At 47.8% G+C, this 21,515-nt stretch overlaps 2 protein-coding genes across 5 annotated transcripts in view; one reads left to right on the plus strand and one right to left on the minus strand.

Moving 5' to 3' along the window:
• DCLRE1C (DNA cross-link repair 1C) overlaps window positions 1-21,515 on the minus strand; it is a 221,405-nt gene that overhangs the window by 107,319 nt on the left and 92,571 nt on the right. The window lies entirely within an intron of this gene.
• Window positions 1-21,515, plus strand: part of MEIG1 (meiosis/spermiogenesis associated 1) — a 114,306-nt gene that overhangs the window by 22,598 nt on the left and 70,193 nt on the right. Inside the window, exon 2 of one of the 4 annotated variants that reach the window (XM_063926924.1) lies at window positions 11,997-12,202. The exons of the other annotated variants lie outside the window; for them this stretch is intronic. The gene's annotated coding sequence lies outside the window, so the exon portion shown is untranslated. The remainder of the gene's footprint in view (window positions 1-11,996; window positions 12,203-21,515) is intronic. 4 annotated transcript variants of the gene reach the window in all.

Below are 21,515 nucleotides of genomic sequence, written 5' to 3' on the forward strand. Positions count from 1 at the left end.
AAAAAATATATATATATCACTACTGCAGCCGGACAGGTATATATTATATAATGACGGACCTGCTGGACACTGTCAGCACTGCAGACTCCTAAAGTAAGCTACTAGTATCAAGAAGATAGAGAAAAAAAAAACACCACAGGTAGGTGGTATACAATTATGGATGGACGAGCGACTGCCGACACAGAGGTAGCTACAGCCGTGGACTACCGTACTGCATCTGCTGCTAATATAGACTGGATGATAATGATATAAAAAATATATATATCACTACTGCAGCCGGACAGGTATATATTATATAATGACGGACCTGCTGGACACTGTCAGCACTGCAGACTCCTAAAGTAAGCTACTAGTATCAAGAAGATAGAAAAAAAAAACACCACAGGTAGGTGGTATACAATTATGGATGGACGAGCGACTGCCGACACAGAGGTAGCTACAGCCGTGGACTACCGTACTGCGTCTGCTGCTAATATAGACTGGATGATAATGATATAAAAAATATATATATATCACTACGGCAGCCGGACAGGTATATATTATATAATGACGGACCTGCTGGACACTGTCAGCACTGCAGACTCCTAAAGTAAGCTACTAGTATCAAGAAGATAGAAAAAAAAACACAGCAGGTAGGTGGTATACAATTATGGATGGACGAGCGACTGCCGACACAGAGGTAGCTACAGCCGTGGACTACCGTACTGCGTCTGCTGCTAATATAGACTGGATGATAATGATATAAAAAATATATATATATATCACTACTGCAGCCGGACAGGTATATATTATATAATGACGGACCTGCTGGACACTGTCAGCACTGCAGACTCCTAAAGTAAGCTACTAGTATCAAGAAGATAGAAAAAAAAAACACAACAGGTAGGTGGTATACAATTATGGATGGACGAGCGACTGCCGACACAGAGGTAGCTACAGCCGTGGACTACCGTACTGCGTCTGCTGCTAATATAGACTGGATGATAATGATATAAAAAATATATATATATCACTACTGCAGCCGGACAGGTATATATTATATAATGACGGACCTGCTGGACACTGTCAGCACTGCAGACTCCTAAAGTAAGCTACTAGTATCAAGAAGATAGAAAAAAAAAACACCACAGGTAGGTGGTATACAATTATGGATGGACGAGCGACTGCCGACACAGAGGTAGCTACAGCCGTGGACTACCGTACTGCGTCTGCTGCTAATATAGACTGGATGATAATGATATAAAAAATATATATATATCACTACTGCAGCCGGACAGGTATATATTATATAATGACGGACCTGCTGGACACTGTCAGCACTGCAGACTCCTAAAGTAAGCTACTAGTATCAAGAAGATAGAAAAAAAAAACACAACAGGTAGGTGGTATACAATTATGGATGGACGAGCGACTGCCGACACAGAGGTAGCTACAGCCGTGGACTACCGTACTGCGTCTGCTGCTAATATAGACTGGATGATAATGATATAAAAAATATATATATATCACTACTGCAGCCGGACAGGTATATATTATATAATGACGGACCTGCTGGACACTGTCAGCACTGCAGACTCCTAAAGTAAGCTACTAGTATCAAGAAGATAGAAAAAAAAAACACCACAGGTAGGTGGTATACAATTATGGATGGACGAGCGACTGCCGACACAGAGGTAGCTACAGCCGTGGACTACCGTACTGCGTCTGCTGCTAATATAGACTGGATGATAATGATATAAAAAATATATATATATCACTACTGCAGCCGGACAGGTATATATTATATAATGACGGACCTGCTGGACACTGTCAGCACTGCAGACTCCTAAAGTTAACTACTAGTATGAAGAAGATAGAAAAAAAAAAACCCACCACAGGTAGGTATACAATTATGGACGAGCGACTGCCGACACAGAGGTAGCTACAGCCGTGGACTACCGTACTGCGTCTGCTGCTAGTTTAGACTGGATGATAATGATATAAAAAATATATATATATCTCTACTGCAGGACAGGTATATATTATATAATGACGGACCTGCTGGACACTGTCAGCAGAATGCGTTTATAGAATAAAAACACCACACAACGAGTGTTTAACTTTTTCAGGCAGACAATCACAATATACTGGTGGTCACTGGTCACTGGTCAGTCACACTGGCAGTGGCACTCTGGCAGCAAAAGTGTGCACTGTTAAATATATGTACTCCTGCTATAACTGCTCCCCAGTCTCCCCCACAATTAAGCTGTGTGAGCAGTGAGCACTCAGCACAGTCAGATATACATAGATGATGCAGCACACTGAGGCTGAGCACAGATATGGTATACTGTGTCACTGTGTATCGTTCTTTTTCAGGCAGAGAACGGATTATATTAAATAATAATAAAACTGCACTGGTGGTCACTGGTCAGTCACTAGTAAACTCTGCACTCTCTGAGTACTCCTAAGCTCCAGTAAATCAAGTGTCTCACTCTCACTATCTATTTCTATTCTAAACGGAGAGGACGCCAGCCACGTCCTCTCCCTATCAATCTCAATGCACGTGTGAAAATGGCGGCGACGCGCGGCTCCTTATATAGAATCCGAGTCTCGCGATAGAATCCGAGCCTCGCGAGAATCCGACAGCGGGATGATGACGTTCGGGCGCGCTCGGGTTAGCCGAGCAAGGCGGGAAGATCCGAGTCTGCCTCGGACCCGTGTAAAAAGCGTGAAGTTCGGGGGGGTTCGGTTTCCGAGAAACCGAACCCGCTCATCACTACACTATACAGGATAGGACTTACTGGGAAGGGTTGTTGAAGAGCTTTAAAGATTTTCTTATCCAGTAATCCTTGTGTTGACGCTTCCTGTAGGATCTCCTGTAATTCTGATTGATACTGTGTTGTGGGGTCCCCCGGTAATTTTTGATAGACCTCCTCATCGGCAAGTTGCCGTTCAATTTCAACCATGTAGTCTCCTAAATTCTGTATAACTATGGCGCCCCCCTTATCGGCGGGGCGCACTATGATATCCCGATACGAGGACAGCTGTTGTAAGGCTGAATGTTCCTGGCGGCTGAGGTTGTAATGTTGCATGGGTTGTGCGTGGACAAATTTATTCACCGAATCATCCATCATGCGCGTAAATGTTTTAATGGAGTTGTTGGAGGACACTGGATCGAAAGTGGAGGTGCTTCTTTTTGACAGGAATCGCTGATTGGGGGTATTCTGTGTAAGGGAGGCGGAATTCTGAAAAAATTCTTGCAATCTGAGCTTACGGGAAAATTGATGTAACTTGACTTTCCAATTCAAATCACGGTGTATATTGGTTGGGACGAAAGACAAGCCTTTGTTTAATACACTCTCCTCGGCTGGAGTCAATATTCTAGAGGATAGGTTATAAATTAATTTTTCTTGGCCTTGCTTTTCTGAGACTTGTCTTCTCTTTTGCCTCGCGTTTTGACCCCCGCGACGGGTGGCTTTGCACTTGTTCTGGAATGTTGTACAATTGGTGCTGCGGGGCCTAAAGGGGCTGATGGTCCTTCCAAAGGGTCGTCGGAATCTCGGATCACAAACACACTGTCACTGTTGGATGCGGGGAGCTCACGTCCCCTTTGTTCTCTGCGTCTACGCCAGCTTTGCCTAGAGTATGTGCCGGTATTGCGGATTTGTCGATTTTCCCCACCCATTAACCAATGATACACTCGGTGAGAATCATAGTCGTTCTGCACTGTTTCAAATTTTTTTGTTTTGAATCTTGTCAAGTCGTTCTGATTTCAATCTTTTGTTTGATCGACGAATAGCAATCATTGTTAGATTCTCTCGTCAGAATGGTCACATGTTCAGTTTCTAACTTGGAAATTTTCTCCCGTGCTGCCACAAGTTCTCTTTCAGATTCCTGGATGACTAAGAGCATCAAATCCAGACTGCATTTGTTTACAATCCCTATCCATTTCTGGCAGAAGTCTGGATTGAAGCGGACGATTGTGGGTGCATTGCGTACACGAAAGCCCCGGGGTATCATTTGTTGTCTGTAATACTTTGTTAAAGAAATGCCATGCATGAGATAGTCAATTTCACGTTTCTTTAACTTAATTAATTGTTCACAGACCTCCTCCGTTGTTTGCTGCGTGTCTTTATTTGGCCACTCATCCTTAAACAGAATATCCTCCACCTCCTCATCTGTAAAACGGTGTACGAACCCCTTGGTAATTGGCATGCCTTTACAGCCCAAGGGAAATTTGTTGCCGGCCACATTGCTGGAGTTTGCAATCTCGGTACTGTTGGAATCCATCTTGTGATGCTATACACGTAATTACTCCAAAGGGTGGCTGTGTCTGGCACAGCCTATATAAAACTTGCTGGTGGTGCTCGGTTCCGTGATGGAGCAAGCAGCTCCAAGGATACACATTCGAAGTAGAATCGTCACTCGTAGCTAAACTTCATCTGGTGGGTGCCTTCAGTAAAATATGGATAATGAACAGCAACAGACTGTGGCACTCCGGAACTTGAAAAGATGATTTACTGGTTCACATCAGAAAACATTCTCACATGCCTATAGCAGCCAACGTTTCGGTGCCGCAAGCACCGTTGTCAAGGCAGGCATAACAGAATAACAAAATTGTGATAAACACAGACACACAAAAACGTCTTACCTAAATAGGAGGGACACAGACAAAAGGGGGTGCAGATGCACTAAGCGATCATTACAGTATAATTTGGTATATCATAAGAGGTTGTTAGTATATCGTTGGCCAAAGATATTGGCCTACCCACCAATCGTCCAGGTCACCTCTTGTCGGGCAGGTTCCTAACACTATGGGGCCAACATCCGGAACGCAGGAAACCCCCAAACATGATCCAGCAAAGGACCCCCCCAGGGCATCACACTAAAAAATAGTGATAATAAAGGGATATAAAGTGTGAGTATATGGAGGTCCCTACTATGAGTTTAAAGGTAGAGAGTATGTGGGGAAAAAAAATGTGCATACATAAATAATGGACAAACAGATATAAAAAGTGACTGTGTATTTAAATGGTGATGCCCTGAGACAGTCCAGCCAGAACAGGCACGGGGGACCCTACGTCCAAACGCCGACCCCAAGTTGACTGACACTATGTATAAATAAATAGGACTTACTTAAAATTATGCCTGTGTCACTGTGCAGTCCTTGTTGGTTTCCCTGCTTAAAAACATAGAGGGTGGTGGGGGAGGGGTGCCAATCTAGATTTGAGGCATTCTCAAACCTCAGGTGTGTATTTCTACACATATACATAGTAGGGGAAATGGTTCTAAATTGCACACCCTCCAGTAATGAAAGGTGCTATGCTGCTGAGAATAAAGTAGTACACACAGACAAAAGGGGGTGCAGATGCACTAAGCGATCATTACAGTATAATTTGGTATATCATAAGAGGTTGTTAGTATATCGTTGGCCAATGATATTGGCCTACCCACCAATCGTCCAGGTCACCTCTTGTCGGGCAGGTTCCTAACACTATGGGGCCAACATCCGGAATGCAGGAAACCCCCAAACATGATCCAGCAAAGGACTCCCCCAGGGCATCACACCAAAAAATAGTGATAATAAAGGGATATAAAGTGTGAGTATATGGAGGTCCCTACTATGAGTTTAAAGGTAGAGAGTATGTGGGGAAAAAAAATGTGCATACATAAATAATGGACAAACAGATATAAAAAGTGACTGTGTATTTAAATGGTGATGCCCTGAGACAGTCCAGCCAGAACAGGCACGGGGGACCCTACGTCCAAACGCCGACCCCAAGTTGACTGACACTATGTATAAATAAATAGGACTTACTTAAAATTATGCCTGTGTCACTGTGCAGTCCTTGTTGGTTTCCCTGCTTAAAAACATAGAGGGTGGTTGGGGAGGGGTGCCAATCTAGATTTGAGGCATTCTCAAACCTTAGGTGTGTATTTCTACACATATACATAGTAGGGGAAATGGTTCTAAATTGCACACCCTCCAGTAATGAAAGGTGCTATGCTGCTGAGAATAAAGTAGTACACACAGACAAAAGGGGGTGCAGATGCACTAAGCGATCATTACAGTATAATTTGGTATATCATAAGAGGTTGTTAGTATATCGTTGGTCAATGATATTGGCCTACCCACCAATCGTCCAGGTCACCTCTTGTGCCAGGATTGCTAGTAGTTTGCCTTCTCAGACCTGCGTTTTAGCACAGATTGTTTTCACTTGTGTTTAGGATTACCCCATTGAGCCCCGTCATTTTCAGTGGGCAGTGTAATAATAAGATTTTCCTCACCAGTAAATCTATTTCTCGTAGTCCGTAGTGGATGCTGGGGACTCCGTAAGGACCATGGGGGATTAGCGGCTCCGCAGGAGACTGGGCACAACTAAAGAAAGCTTTAGGACTACCTGGTGTGCACTGGCTCCTCCCACTAAGACCCTTCTCCAGACCTCAGTTAGGATACTGTGCCCGGAAGAGCTGACACAATAAGGAAGGATTTTGAATCCCGGGTAAGACTCATACCAGCCACACCAATCATACCGTATAACTCGTGATACTATACCCAGTTAACAGTATGATAACAACTGAGCCTCTCAACAGATGGCTCAACAATAACCCTTTAGTTAGGCAATAACTATATACAAGTATTGCAGACAATCCGCACTTGGGATGGGCGCCCAGCATCCACTACGGACTACGAGAAATAGATTTACCAGTGAGTAAAATCTTATTTTCTCTAACGTCCTAAGTGGATGCTGGGGACTCCGTAAGGACCATGGGGATTATACCAAAGCTCCCAAACGGGCGGGAGAGTGCGGGTGACTCTGCAGCACCGAATGAGCAAACTCAAGGTCCTCCTCAGCCAGGGTATCAAACTTGTAGACTCTTGCAAGAGTGTTTTAACCTGACCAAGTAACAGCTCGGCAAATTTGTAAAGCCGAGACCCCTCGGGCAGCCGCCCAAGAAGAGTCCACTTTCCTCGTGGAATGGGCTTTCACAGATTTAGGGTGCGGCAGTCCAGCCGCAGAATGTGCAAGTTGAATCGTGCTACAGATCCAGCGAGCCATAGTCTGCTTAGAAGCAGGAGCACCCAGCTTGTTGGGTGCATACAGGATAAATAGCGAGTCAGTTTTCCTGACTCCAGCCGTCCTGGAAACATATACTTTTCAGGGCCCTGACTACGTCCAGAAACTTGGAATCCTCCAAGTCCCAAGTAGCCGCAGGCACCACAATAGGTTGGTTCACATGAAAAACTGCTACCACCTTTGGAAGGAATTGGGAACGAGTCCTCAATTCCGCCTTATCCATATAAAATACAGATAAGGGCTTTTGACAAAGCCGCCAATTCTGATACACGCCTGGCCGACGCCAAGGCCCACAGCATGACCACTTTCCACGTGAGGTATTGTAGCTCCACGGATTTAAGTGGCTCAACTCAATATGACTTCAGGAAATCCAACACTACGTTGAGATCCCACGGTGCCACTGGAGGCACAAACGGGGGCTGACTATGCAGCACTCCCTTAACAAAAGTCTGAACTTCAGGCAGTGAAGCCAGTTCTATTTTGGAAGAAAATCGATAGAACCGAAATCTGGGCCTTAATGGAACCCAATTTTAGGCCCATAGTCACCTCTGACTTGTAGGAAGTGCAGAAAGCGACCTAGCTGAAATTCCTCCTTTGGGGCCTTACTGGCCTCACAGCACGCAACCTATTTCCGCCATATGCGGTGATAATGGTTTGCGTTCACTTCTTTCCTAGCTTTAAATAGCGTAGGGATAACTTCCTCCGGAATGCCCTTTTCCTTCAGGATCCGGCGTTCAACCGCCATGCCGTCAAACGCAGCCGCGGTACGTCTTGGAACAGACAGGCCCCCTGCTGCAGCAGGTCCTGTCTGAGCGGCAGAGGCCATGGGTCCTCTGAGATCATTTCTTGGAGTTCTGGGTACCAAGCTCTTCTTGGCCACCCAGAACTTCTTACTCCTCTCCTTCTTATTATTCTCATTACCCTGGGTATGAGAGGCAGAGAAGGGAACACATACACCGCCTGGTACACCCACGGTGTTACCAGAGCGTCCACAGCTATCGCCTGAGGGTCCCTTGACCTGGCGCAATATCTTTGTAGCTTTTTGTTGAGGCGGGACACCATCCTGTCCACCTGTGGCCTTTCCCCACGGTGTACAATCATTTGGAAGACTTCTGGAAGAAGTCCCCACTCTCTCGGGTGGAGGTCGTGTCTGCTGAGAAAGTCTGCTTCTCAGTTGTCCACTCCGGGAATGAACACTGCTGACAGTGCTAACACATGATTTTCCGCCCATCGGAGAATCCTTGTGGCTTCTGCCATCACCATCCTGCTTCTTGTGCCGCCCTGTCAGTTTACATGAGCGACCGCCGTGATGTTGTCTGACTGGATCAGCACCGGCCGGTGTTGAAGCAGGGGTCTAGCCTGACTTAGGGCATTGTAAATGGCCCATAGTTCCAGAACATTTATGTGTAGGGAAGTCTCCTGACTTTTCCATAGGCCTTGGAAGTTTCTTCCCTGTGTGACTGCCCCCCAGCCTTGAAGGCTGGCATCCGTGGTCACCAGGACCCAGTCCTGTATGCCGAATCTGCGGCCCCCTAGAAGATGAGCACTCTGCAGTCACCACCACAGCGACACCCTGGCCCTTGGAGACAGGGTTATCCGCCGATGCATCTGAGGATGCGACCCGGACCACTTGTCCAACAGATCCCACTGGAAGATCCTTGCATGAGACTTGGCGAATGGAAATTCTTCGTAAGAAGCTACCATCTTTCCCAAGGCTCGCGTGCATAGATGCACCGATACCTGTATTTGTATTAGGAGGTCTCCGTCTAGAGACGCCAACTCCTTGGACTTCTCCTCCGGGAGAAACCCTTTTTATCCTGTTCTGTGTCCAGAACCATACCCAGGAACAGTAGACGCGTCGTAGGAACCAGCTGCGACTTTGGAATATTCAGAATCCAGCCGTGCTGTTGTATCACTTCTCGAGATAGTGCTACTCCGACGAAAAACTGCTCCCTGGACCTCGCCTTTATAAGGAGATCGTCCAAGTACGGGATAAGTACTTCGGCCATTACCTTGGTAAATACCCTCGGTGCCGGGGACAGACCCACGGCAACGTCTGGAATTGGTAATGACAATCCTGTACCACAATTTTGAGGTACACCTGGTGACGAGGGTAAATAGGGACATGCAGGTAAGTATCCTTGATGTCCAGTGATACCCTGAAATTTTCCAGGCTTGCAATAATCGCCCTGAGATATTCCATTTTGAACTTGAACCTTCGTATATAAGTGTTCAAGGATTTCAATTTTAGAATGGGTCTCACCGAACCGTCTGGTTTCGGTACCACAACATTTTGGAATAGTAACCCCGGCTTTGTTGAAGGAGGGGTACCTTGATTTCACCTGCTGGAAGTACAGCTTGTGAATTGCCGCCAGTACTACCTTTCTCCGAGGGCAGCAGGCAAGGCTGATGTGAGGCAACGGCGAGGGGGAGTCGTCTCGAACTCCAGCCTGTATCCCTGTGATACTACTTGCAGAACCTAGGGATCCACCTGTGGGCAAGCCCACTGATTCCTGCAGTTCCCGAGACGTGCCCCCACCGCACCTGTCTCCACCTGTGGAGCCCCAGCGTCATGCGGTGGACTCAGAGGAAGCGAGGGAAGATATTTGATCCTGGAACTGGCTGACTGGTGCAGCTTTTTCCTTCTTCCCTTGTCTCTGTGCAGAAAGAAAGCGCCTTTGACCCGCTTGCTTTTCTGAAGCCGAAAGGACTGTACCTGAAAATACGGTGCTTTCTTTAGGCTTTTGTGAGGAAACCTGAGGTAAAAAAATTTCTTCCCAGCTGTTGCTGTGGATATGAAGTCCCAGAGACCATCCCCAAACAATAGCTCACCCTTATAAGGCAGAATCTCCATGTGCCTTTTAAATGCAGTATCACCTGTCCACTGCCGGGTTTCTACTACCCTCCTGGCAGAATGGACATTGCATTAATTCTGGATGCCAGCCGGCAAATATCCCTCTGTGCATCCTTTATATATAAGACAACGTCTTAAATATGCTCAATGTTAGCAAAATATTATCCCTGTCTTAGCGTATTAATATTATCTGACAGGGTGTCAGACCACGCTGCAGCAGCACTATTTATGCTGAGGCAATTGCAGGTTTCAGTATATAACATGAGTGTGTAAATACAGACTTCAGGATCGCCTCCTGCTTTTTATCAGCAGGTTCCTTCAAGGTGGCCGTATCCTAAGACGGCAGTGCCACCTTTTGACAAACGTGTGAGCGCCTTATCCACCCTAAGGGATATCTCCCAACGTGACCTATCCTCTGGCGGGAAAGGGTACGTCATCAGTAACTTTTTAGAAATTACCAGTTTCTTATCGGGGGAAACCACGCTTCTTTACACACTTCATTCATTCATCTGATGGGGGAACAAAACACTGGCTGTTTTTTCTCCCCAAAAATAAAACCCCTTTTATGTGGTACTTGGGTTCATGTCAGAAAATGCGTAACACATTTTTTCATTGCCGAGATCATGTAACGGATGTTCCTAGTGGATTGTGTATATGTCTCAACCTCGTCGACACTGGAGTCAGACTCCGTGTCGACATCTGTGTCTGCCATCTGAGGTAACGGGCGTTGTTTGAGCCCCTGATGGCCTTTGAGACGCCTGGGCAGACGCGGGCTGAGAAGCCGGCTGTCCCACAGCTGTTACGTCATCCAGCCTTTTATGTAAGGAGTTGACACTGTCGGTTAATACCTTCCACCTATCCATCCACTCTGGTGTCGGCCCCACAGGGGGCGACATCCCATTTATCGGCCACTGCTCCGCCTCCATGTAACCTTCCTCATCCAACATGTCGACACAGCCGTACCGACACACCGCACACACACAGGGAATGCTCTGACTGAGGACAGGACCCCACAAAGTCCTTTGGGGAGACCGAGAGAGAGTATGCCAGCACACACCAGAGCGCTATATAATGCAGGGATTAACACTCTAACTGAGTGATTTTTCCCCAAATAGCTGCTTGTATACATATATTGCGCCTAAATTTAGTGCCCCCCCTCTCTTTTTAACCCTTTGAGCCTGAAAACTACAGGGGAGAGTCTGGGGAGCTGTCTTCCAGCTGCACTGTGAAGAGAAAATGGCGCCAGTGTGCTGAGGGAGAAGCCCCGCCCCCTTTTCGGCTGACTTTCTCCCGCTTTTTCTGTGATACTGGCAGGGGTAATTTTACATCTATATAGCCTCTGGGACTATATATGATGTATATTTTGCCAGCCAAGGTGTTATTTATTGCCCTCAGGGCGCCCCCCCCCCAGCGCCCTGCACCCATCAGTGACCGAAGTGTGAGGTGTACATGAGGAGCAATGGCGCACAGCTGCAGTGCTGTGCGCTACCTTGGTGAAGACCGAAGTCTTCTGCCGCCGATTTTCCGGACCTTCTTCGTGCTTCTGGCTCTGTAAGGGGGACGGCGGCGCGGCTCCGGGAACAAACACCAAGGTCGGGTCCTGCGGTCGATCCCTCTGGAGCTAATGGTGTCCAGTGGCCTAAGAAGCCCAAACTACCACCTGTTAGGTAGGTTCGCTTCTTCTCCCCTTAGTCCCTCGCTGCAGTGAGTCTGTTGCCAGCAGATCTCACTGAAAATAAAAAACCTAAATATACTTTCTTTCTAGGTGCTCAGGAGAGCCCCTAGTGTGCATCCAGCTCGGCCGGGCACAAGAATCTAACTGAGGTCTGGAGGAGGGTCTTAGTGGGAGGAGCCAGTGCACACCAGGTAGTCCTAAAGCTTTCTTTAGTTGTGCCCAGTCTCCTGCGCAGCCGCTAATCCCCCATGGTCCTTACGGAGTCCCCAGCATCCACTTAGGACGTTAGAGAAATGTTATTATTCGTGGGCATTTGCTAATCGCTATTTGTTTTTTGTAAGTTGTTTTTTGTTAGTTTTTATTTTTTTACTTTGTTTTTTCTTAATGAGATGCTTGTATTCCCACACAGTTTGCCCCGTGGAGGGCCGGGGAGATTACTCAGCGGCAAAGCTTCGGCACCATGGCAACCTGACAGCGCTGTTGTATTGTGGTTGCCTAGGTAACCGGGACGGAAGCCGACTGACGTCACCGGAAGTGACGCTCCGCCAGCAGCTGCAGACGGAAGCGCCCGCCGGGCCCGGCTCTCCCGCGGCAAGATGACTCCCTCCTATTTAGGTAAGACGTTTTTGTGTGTCTGTGTTTATCACTATTTTGTTATTCTGTTATGCCTGCCTTGACAACGGTGCTTGCGGCACCGAAACGTTGGCTGCTATAGGCATGTGAGAATGTTTTCAGATGTGAACCAGTAAATCATCTTTTCAAGTTCCGGAGTGCCACAGTCTGTTGCTGTTCATTATCCATATTTTACTGAAGGCACCCACCAGATGAAGTTTAGCTACGAGTGACGGTTCTGCTTCGAATGTGTATATATATATATATATATATATATATATATATATATATATATATACACTGCTCAAAAAAATAAAGGGAACACTAAAATAACACATCCTAGATCTGAATGAATGAAATATTCTTATTAAATACTTTGTTCTTTACATAGTTGAATGTGCTGACAACAAAATCACAGAAAAATGATCAATGGAAATCAAATTTATTAACCCATGGAGGTCAGGATTTGGAGTCACCCTCAAAATTAAAGTGGAAAAACACACTACAGGCTGATCCAACTTTGATGTAATGTCATTAAAACAAGTCAAAATGAGGCTCAGTAGTGTCTGTTGCCTCCTCATGCCTGTATGACCTCCCTACAACGCCTGGGCATGCTCCTGATGAGGTGGCGGATGGTCTCCTGATGGATCTCCTCCCAGACCTGGACTAAAGCATCCGCCAACTCCTGGACAGTCTGTGGTGCAACGTGGCATTGGTGGATGGAGCGAGACATGATGTCCCAGATGTGCTCAATTGGATTCAGGTCTGGGGAACGGGCGGGCCAGTCCATAGCATCAATGACTTCGTCTTGCAGGAACTGCTGACACACTCCAGCCACATGAGGTCTAGCATTGTCTTGCATTAGGAGGAACCCAGGGCCAACCGCACCAGCATATGGTCTCACAAGGGGTCTGAGGATCTCATCTCGGTACCTAATGGCAGTCAGGCTACCTCTGGCGAGCATACGGAGGGCTGTGCGGCCCCCCAAAGAAATGCCACCCCACACCATTACTGACCCACTGCCAAACCGGTCATGCTGGAGGATGTTGCAGGCAGCAGAACGTTCTCCTTGGCGTCTCCAAACTCTGTCACGTCTGTCACATGTGCTCAGTGAGAACCTGCTTTCATCTGTGAAGAGCACAGGGCGCCAGTGGTGAATTTGCCAATCTTGGTGTTCTCTGGCAAATGCCAAATGTCCTGCACAGTGTTGGGCTGTAAGCACAACCCCCACCTGTTGACGTCGGGCCCTCATACCACCCTCATGGAGTCTCTTTCTGATCGTTTGAGTAGACACATGCACATTTGTGGCTTGCTGGAGGTCATTTTGCAGGGCTCTGGCAGTGCTTCTCCTGTTCCTCCTTGCACAAAGGCGGAGGTAGAGGTCCTGCTGCTGGGTTGTTGCCCTCCTACGGCCTCCTCCACGTCTCCTGATGTACTGGCCTGTCTCCTGGTAGCGCCTCCATGCTCTGGACATACGCTGACAGACACAGCAAACCTTCTTGCCACAGCTCGCATTGATGTGCCATCGTGGATGAGCTGCACTACCTAAGCCACTTGTGTGGGTTGTAGGGAGGTCATACAGGCAGGTGGAGGCCACACACACTACTGAGCCTCATTTTGACTTGTTTTAAGGACATTACATCATAGTTGGATCAGCCTGTAGTGTGTTTTTCCACTTTAATTTTGAGGGTGACTCCAAATCCAGACCTCCATGGGTTAATAAATTTGATTTCCATTGATAATTTTTGTGTGATTTTGTTGTCAGCACAGTCACCTATGTAAAGAACAAAGTATTTAATAAGAATATTTCATTCATTCAGATCTAGGATGTGTTATTTTAGTGTTCCCTTCATTTTTTTGAGCAGTGTATATATGGGTCTGGGACTCCAGGTCGACAACAAAAAGGTCGACGTCAATTGGTCGACACACCTTAGGTCGACATGGCTAAAAAGTCGACATGGACAAAAGGTCGACAGGAACAAGGTCGACATGGAAAAAGGTCGACATGAGTTTTTTATGTTTTTTCTCTAACGTCCGAAGTGGATGCTGGGGACTCCGTAAGGACCATGGGGAATAGCGGCTCCGCAGGAGACTGGGCACATCTAAAGAAAGCTTTAGGATTAACTGGTGTGCACTGGCTCCTCCCCCTATGACCCTCCTCCAAGCCTCAGTTAGATTTCTGTGCCCGACGAGAAGGGTGCACACTAGGGGCTCTCCTGAGCTTCTTAGTGAAAGTTTTAGTTTAGGTTTGTTATTTTCAGTGAGACCTGCTGGCAACAGGCTCACTGCATCGAGGGACTAAGGGGAGAAGAAGCGAACTCACCTGCGTGCAGAGTGGATTGGGCTTCTTGGCTACTGGACATTAGCTCCAGAGGGACGATCACAGGTTCAGCCTGGATGGGTCCCGGAGCCGCGCCGCCGGCCCCCTTACAGAGCCAGAAGAGCGAAGAGGTCCGGAAAAATCGGCGGCAGAAGACGTTCCTGTCTTCAATAAGGTAGCGCACAGCACTGCAGCTGTGCGCCATTGCTCTCAGCACACTTCATACTCCGGTCACTGAGGGTGCAGGGCGCTGGGGGGGGCGCCCTGAGACGCAATAAAACACGATAAAAATACCTTACATGGCAAAAAATGCATCACATATAGCTCCTGGGCTATATGGATGCATTTAACCCCTGCCAGAATATACAGAAAAACGGGTGATAAGGCCGCCGAAAAGGGGGCGGAGCCTATCTCCTCAGCACACTGGCGCCATTTTCCCACACAGCTCAGTTGGAGGGAAGCTCCCTGACTCTCCCCTGCAGTCACTACACTACAGAAAGGGTTAAAAAAGAGAGGGGGGCACTAATTAGGCGCAGTATTAAAACATACAGCAGCTATAAGGGGAAAAACACTTATATAAGGTTATCCCTGTATATATATATATAGCGCTCTGGTGTGTGCTGGCATACTCTCCCTCTGTCTCCCCAAAGGGCTAGTGGGGTCCTGTCCTCTATCAGAGCATTCCCTGTGTGTGTGCTGTGTGTCGGTACGTTTGTGTCGACATGTATGAGGAGAAATGATGTGGAGACGGAGCAGAGTGTCTGTAACAGTGATGTCACCACCTAGGGGGTCGACACCTGAGTGGATGTACTGTTGAAAATTACGTGACAGTGTCAGCTCTATATAAAAAAACAGTGGTTGACATGAGACAGCCGGCTACTCAGCTTGTGCCTGTCCAGACGTCTCATAGGCCGTCAGGGGCTCTAAAGCGCCCGTTACCTCAGATGGCAGATACAGACGCCGACACGGATACTGACTCCTGTGTCGACGGTGAAGAGACAACCGTGATTTCCAGTAGGGCCACACGTTACATGATTGAGACAATGGAAAATGTTTATACATTTCTGATAATACGAGTACCACCAAAAAGGGGTATTATGTTCGGTGAGGGAAAAACTACCTGTAGTTTTCCTGAATCTGAAAAATAAAATGAGGTGTGTGATGATACGTGGGTTTCCCCCCGATAACAATTGATAATTTCTTAAAAAGTATTGGCTGTATACCCTTTCCCGCCAGAGGTTAGGGTGCGTTGGGAAACACCCCCTAGGGGGGATAAGGCGCTCACACGCTTGTAAGAACAAGGGCTCTACCTTCTCATGAGATGGCCGCCCTTGAGGATCCTGCTGATAGAAAGCAGGAGGGTATCCAAAAATGTATTCACACACATACTGGTGTTATACTGCGACCAGCAATCGCCTCAGCCTGGAGGTGCAGTGCTGGGTTGGCATGGTCGGATTCCCTGACTGGAAATATTGATATCCTAGATAAGGATAGTATATTATTGCCTATAGAGCATTTAAAAGATGCATTTCTATATATGCATGATGCACAGCGGAATATTTGCTGACTGGCATCAAGTATAAGTGCGTTGTCCAATTCTACCAGTAAAATGGTCAGGTGATGCGGATTCCAAACGGCATTTGGAAGTATTGCCTTTAAAAGGGGACATTTGGGGTCGGTCTTTTAGACCTGGTGGCCACGGCAACAACTGGGAAATCCACGTTTGTACCCCAGGTCGCCTCTCAAAATAAGACGCCGTGTTATCAGGCGCAGTCCTTTGTTGGCAAGCGGACAAAAGGTTCCTCTTTTCTGCTCGTGACAGAGGGAGAGGAAAAAGGCTGAAGAGATTACCCAGTTCCCAGGAACAGAAATCCTTTCCCGCCTCTGCAAAAGCCCTCAGTATGACGCTAGGGCCTTACAAACTCAGGCACGGTGGGGGCCCGTTCTCAATTAATTTCAGTGCGCAGTGGGCTCACTCGCAAGTAGACCCCTGGATCCTTCAGGTAATATCTCAAGGGTACATATTGAAATTCGAGACGTCTCCCCCTCGCCGTTTCCAAAAGTCGGCTTTACCGACGTCTCCCTCTGACAGGGAGGCAGTTTTGGAAGCCATTCACCCAGCAGGTGATAATCAAGGTACCCCTCCTGCACCAGGGAACGGGGTATTATTCCACACTATTGTGGTACCGAAGCCAGACGGCCCGGTGAAACCGATTCTAAATCTAAAATCTAAAATCTTTGAACACTTACATACAGAGGTTCAAATTCAAGATTGAGTCACTCAGAGCAGTGATTGCGAACCTGGAAGAAGGGGACTACATGATGTCTTGGGACATCAAGGATGCTTACCTTCATGTCAAAGTTTACCCTTCTCACCAAGGGTACCTCAGGTTATGGTACAGAACTGTCACTATCAGTTCAGACGCTGCCGTAGGGATGGTCCACGGCACCCCGGGTCTTTACCAAGGTAATGGCCGAAATGATATCCCTTCGAAGGAAGGGAATTTTAGTTATCCCTTACTTGGACGATTCCCTGATAAGGGTAAGATCCAGGGAACAGTTGGAAGTCGGTGTAGCACTATCTCAGGTAGTGTTGCGGCAGCACGATTAGATTCTCAATATTCCAAAATCGCAGCTGGTTCCGACGACTTGTCTTCTGTTTCCTAGGGATGTTCCTGGACACAGTCCAGAAAAAAGGTGTTTCTCCCGGAAGAGAAAACCAGGGAGTTATCCGAGCTAGTCAGGAACCTCCTAAAACCGAACCAAGTCTCAGTGCATCAATGCACAAGGGTTCTGGGTAAAAATGGTGGCTTCCTACGAAGCAATCCCATTCGTTAGATTCCACGCAAGAACTTTCCAGTGGAACCTACTGGACAAATGGTCCGGGTCGCATTTTCAGATGCATCAGCGGATAACCCTGTCACCAAGGACAAGGGTATCCATCATGTGGTGGTTGCAGAGTGCTCATCTTCTAGAGGGCCGCAGATTCGGCATTCAGGACTGGGTCCTGGTGACCACGGATGCCAGCCTGCGAGGCTGGGGAGCAGTCACACAGGGAAGGAATATCCAGGGCTTAGGGTCAAGCCTGGATACATCACTTCACATAAATATCCTGAAGCTAAGGACCATTTACAATGCTCTAAGCTTAGCAAGACCTCTGCTTCAAGGTCAGCCGGTGTTGATCCAGTCGGACAACATCATGGCAGTCACCCACGTAAACAGACAGGGTGGCACAAGAAGCAGGAGGGAAATGGCAGAAGCTGCAGGGATTCTTCGCTGGGCGGAAAATCATGTGATAGCACTGTCAACAGTATTCATTCCGGGAGTGGGCAACTGGGAAGCAGACTTCCTCAGCACGACCTCCACCCGGGAGAGTGGGGACTTCACCCAGAAGTCGTCCACATGATTAAAAAACTCGACAGGTATTGCGCCAGGTCAAGAGACCCTCAGGCAATAGTTGTAGACGCTCTGGTAACACCGTGGGTGTACCAGTCAGTGTATGTGTTCCCTCCTCTGCCTCTCATACCCAAGGTACTGAGATTGATAAGATGGAGAGGAGAAAGCACTATATTCGTGGCTCCGGATTGGCAAAGAAGGACTTGGTAACCGGAACTTCAAGAGATGCTCACGGAGGATCCGTGGCCTCTACCTCTAAGAAGGGACCTGCTCCAGCAAGGACCCTGTCTGTTCCAAGACTTACCGCGGCTGCGTTTGACGGCATGGCGGTTGAACGCCGGATCCTGAAGGAAAAAAGGCTTTCCGGATGAAGTCATCCCTATCCTGATCAAAGCCAGGAAGGATGTAACCGCAAAAACATTATCACCGCAATTGGCGAAAATATGTTGCGTGGTGCGAGGCCAGTAAGGCCCGACGGAGGAAATTCAACTGGGTCGATTCCTACATTTCCTACAAACAGGAGTGTCTATGGGCCTGAAATTGGGGTCCATTAAGGTTCAAATTTGCGGCCCTGTCAATTTTCTTCCAAAAAGAACTAGCTTCAGTCCCTGAAGTTCAGACGTTTGTAAAAGGGGTACTGCATATACAGCCTCCTTTTGTGCCTCCAGTGGCACTTTGGGATCTCAATGTAGTTTTGGGTTCCAAAAGTCACATTGGTTTGAACCACTTAAATCTGTGGAGTTAAAATATCTCACATGGAAAGTGGTCATGCTGTTGGCCCTGGCCTGGGCCAGGCGCGTGTCAGAATTGGCGGCTTTATCCTGAAAAAGCCCTTATCTGATTTTCCATTCGGATAGGGCGGAATTGAGAACTCGTCCTCAGTTTCTCCCCAAGGTGGTTTCAGCGTCTCACCTGAACCAACCTATTGGTGGTGCCTGCGGCTACTAGGGACTTGGAGGCCTCCAAGTTGCTAGACGTTGTCAGTGCCCTGAAAATATATGTTTCCAGGACGGCTGGAGTCAGGAAATCTGTCTCGCTGTTTATCCTGTGTGCACCCAACAAGCTGGGTGCTCCTGCTTCTAAGCAGACTATTGCTCGTTGGATTTGTAGTACAATTCAGCTTGCACATTCTGTGGCAGGCCTGCCACAACCAAAAATCTGTAAATGCCCACTCCACAAGGAAGGTGGGCTCATCTTGGGCGGCTGCCCGAGGGGTCTCGGCTTTACAACTTTGCCGAGCAGCTACTTGGTCAGGAGCAAATACGTTTGTAAAATTCTACAAAATTAATATCCTGGCTGAGGAGGACCTGGAGTTCTCTCATTTGGTGCTGCAGAGTCATCCGCACTCTCCCGCCCGTTTGGGAGCTTTGGTATAATCCCCATGGTCCTTACGGAGTCCCCAGCATCCACTTAGGATGTTAGAGAAAATAAGAATTTACTTACCGATAATTCTATTTCTCATAGTCCGTAGTGGATGCTGGGCGCCCATCCCAAGTGCGGATTGTCTGCAATACTTGTACATAGTTATTGTTACAAAAATCGGGTTATTATTGTTGTGAGCCATCTTTCAGAGGCTCCTCTGTTATCATACTGTTAACTGGGTTCAGATCACAGGTTATACGGTGTGATTGGTGTGGCTGGTATGAGTCTTACCCGGGATTCAAAATCCTTCCTTATTGTGTACGCTCGTCCGGGCACAGTATCCTAACTGAGGCTTGGAGGAGGGTCATATGGGGAGGAGCCAGTGCACACCAGTTAATCCTAAAGCTTTCTTTAGATGTGCCCAGTCTCCTGCGGAGCCGCTATTCCCCATGGTCCTTACGGAGTCCCCAGCATCCACTACGGACTATGAGAAATAGAATTATCGGCAAGTAAATTCTTATTTTTGGTGTTGTTTTCTTCGTAGAGTGACAGGGAACCCCAATTAGTGCACTGTGTCCCCTCGCTTCGGTCATGGTGCTTTCGCTCCGCTTCGTTCGGCACAGATTACCGTTCCAATCGTAGTCCATGTGGATCGTTAAGCATGAAAAGGTTCCAAAAAAGAAAAAAATTGTGAAAAACTCATGTCGATCTTTTTCCACGTCGACCTTGTTCCTGTCTACCTTTTGTCCATGTCGCCCTTTTGTCCATGTCGACCTAAGGTGTGTCGACCAATTGGCGTTGACCTAAGGTGTGTCGACCTTTTTGTTGTCGACCTGGAGTCCGGATACCGTATATATATATATATATATATATACACACACACACACAAACCTCCGGGTGCGGCACTCCTGGACTTTAACGAAAATCACGGCTCAAATAGGCTGGTATATTAACGTTTCAGTGCCACGTTTATTAAGGCACTTTCATCAGACAACAAAACATACATAAATGTCTCACCTAAATAAGTGTACCCTCCACATGGACGCCAATCGCAGGAAGCCGAGAACCAGGACCTCCCACCTGTCCGGCCACTCGTCATCAATGACATCATTCCAACCAGAGGCGGAACTACCGCCAGTGCAAACAGTGCGTTGCACTGGGGCCCGCCTCTGTCCAGGGGCCCAAAGCATGTAAAGAGTCAAACTGACTCATTACATGCCGCTGTGCGCTGCGGGCAACCGCTGCCCGCAGCGCACAGCCGCCCGGAGAGAGGAGCAGCGGTACGGGGGAAGGAGGAGGAAAGAGGTGGAGGAGGGAGCCGCAGCAGCGCTTTGTAACTGGTGGAGGCGCTGCTGCAGCCCCTCTGCTTCACTATAGGCTGTCTTCCGAGAACAGCCTATAGTGAAGCAGAGGGGCAGCAGCGCCTCCACCAATAACACAGCGCAGCTGCGGCTCCCTCCTCCACCTCCCTCCTCCTCCTTCTCTCCTGCCCGGGAATCGTCAAGCTGCACCGAGGAGCCTGAGCTTGTGGAGAGTGTAAGTATAATTCTTCTTTCTTTCTGTCTCTTTCTTTCTTTCTTTCTTTCTTTCTTTCTTTCTTTCTCTCTTTCTTTCTTTCTTTCTTTCTTTCTTTCTGTCTTTGTTGGGACTGCCTGCCGCAATGTGTAAAAATGGGGGACTGCCTGCCGCAATGTGTAAAAAGGGGGAATCTGCCTGTCGCAATGTGTAAAAAGGGGGAATCTGCCTGCCGCAATGTGTAAAAAGGGGGAATCTGCTTGCCGTTATGTGTAAAAATGGGGGACTGCCTGCCGCTATGTGTAAAAAGGGGGAATATGCCTGCCGCAATGTGTAAAAATGGGGAATCTGCCTGCCGCAATGTGTAAAATGGGGGAATCTGCCTGCCGCAATGTGTAAAAATGGGGGACTGCCTGCCGCTATGTGTAAAAATGGGGAATCTGCCTGCCGCTATGTGTAAAAAGGGGGAATCTGCCTGCCGTAATGTGTAAAAAGGGGGACGCTGTCTGCCGTAATGTGTAACAAGGGCACGCTGTCTGCCGTAATGTGTAAAAAGGGGACGCTGTCTGCCGTTATGTGTAAAAAGTGTACGCTGTCTGCCGTAATGTGTAAAAAGGGGGACGCTGTCTGCCGTTATGTGTAAAAAGTGTACGCTGTCTGCCGCTATGTGTAACAAGGGCACGCTGTCTGCCGTTATGTGTAAAAAGTGTACGCTGTCTGCCG

Source organism: Pseudophryne corroboree, chromosome 6, assembly GCF_028390025.1.
Source record: "Pseudophryne corroboree isolate aPseCor3 chromosome 6, aPseCor3.hap2, whole genome shotgun sequence".
Taxonomy (NCBI): Eukaryota; Metazoa; Chordata; class Amphibia; order Anura; family Myobatrachidae; genus Pseudophryne; species Pseudophryne corroboree.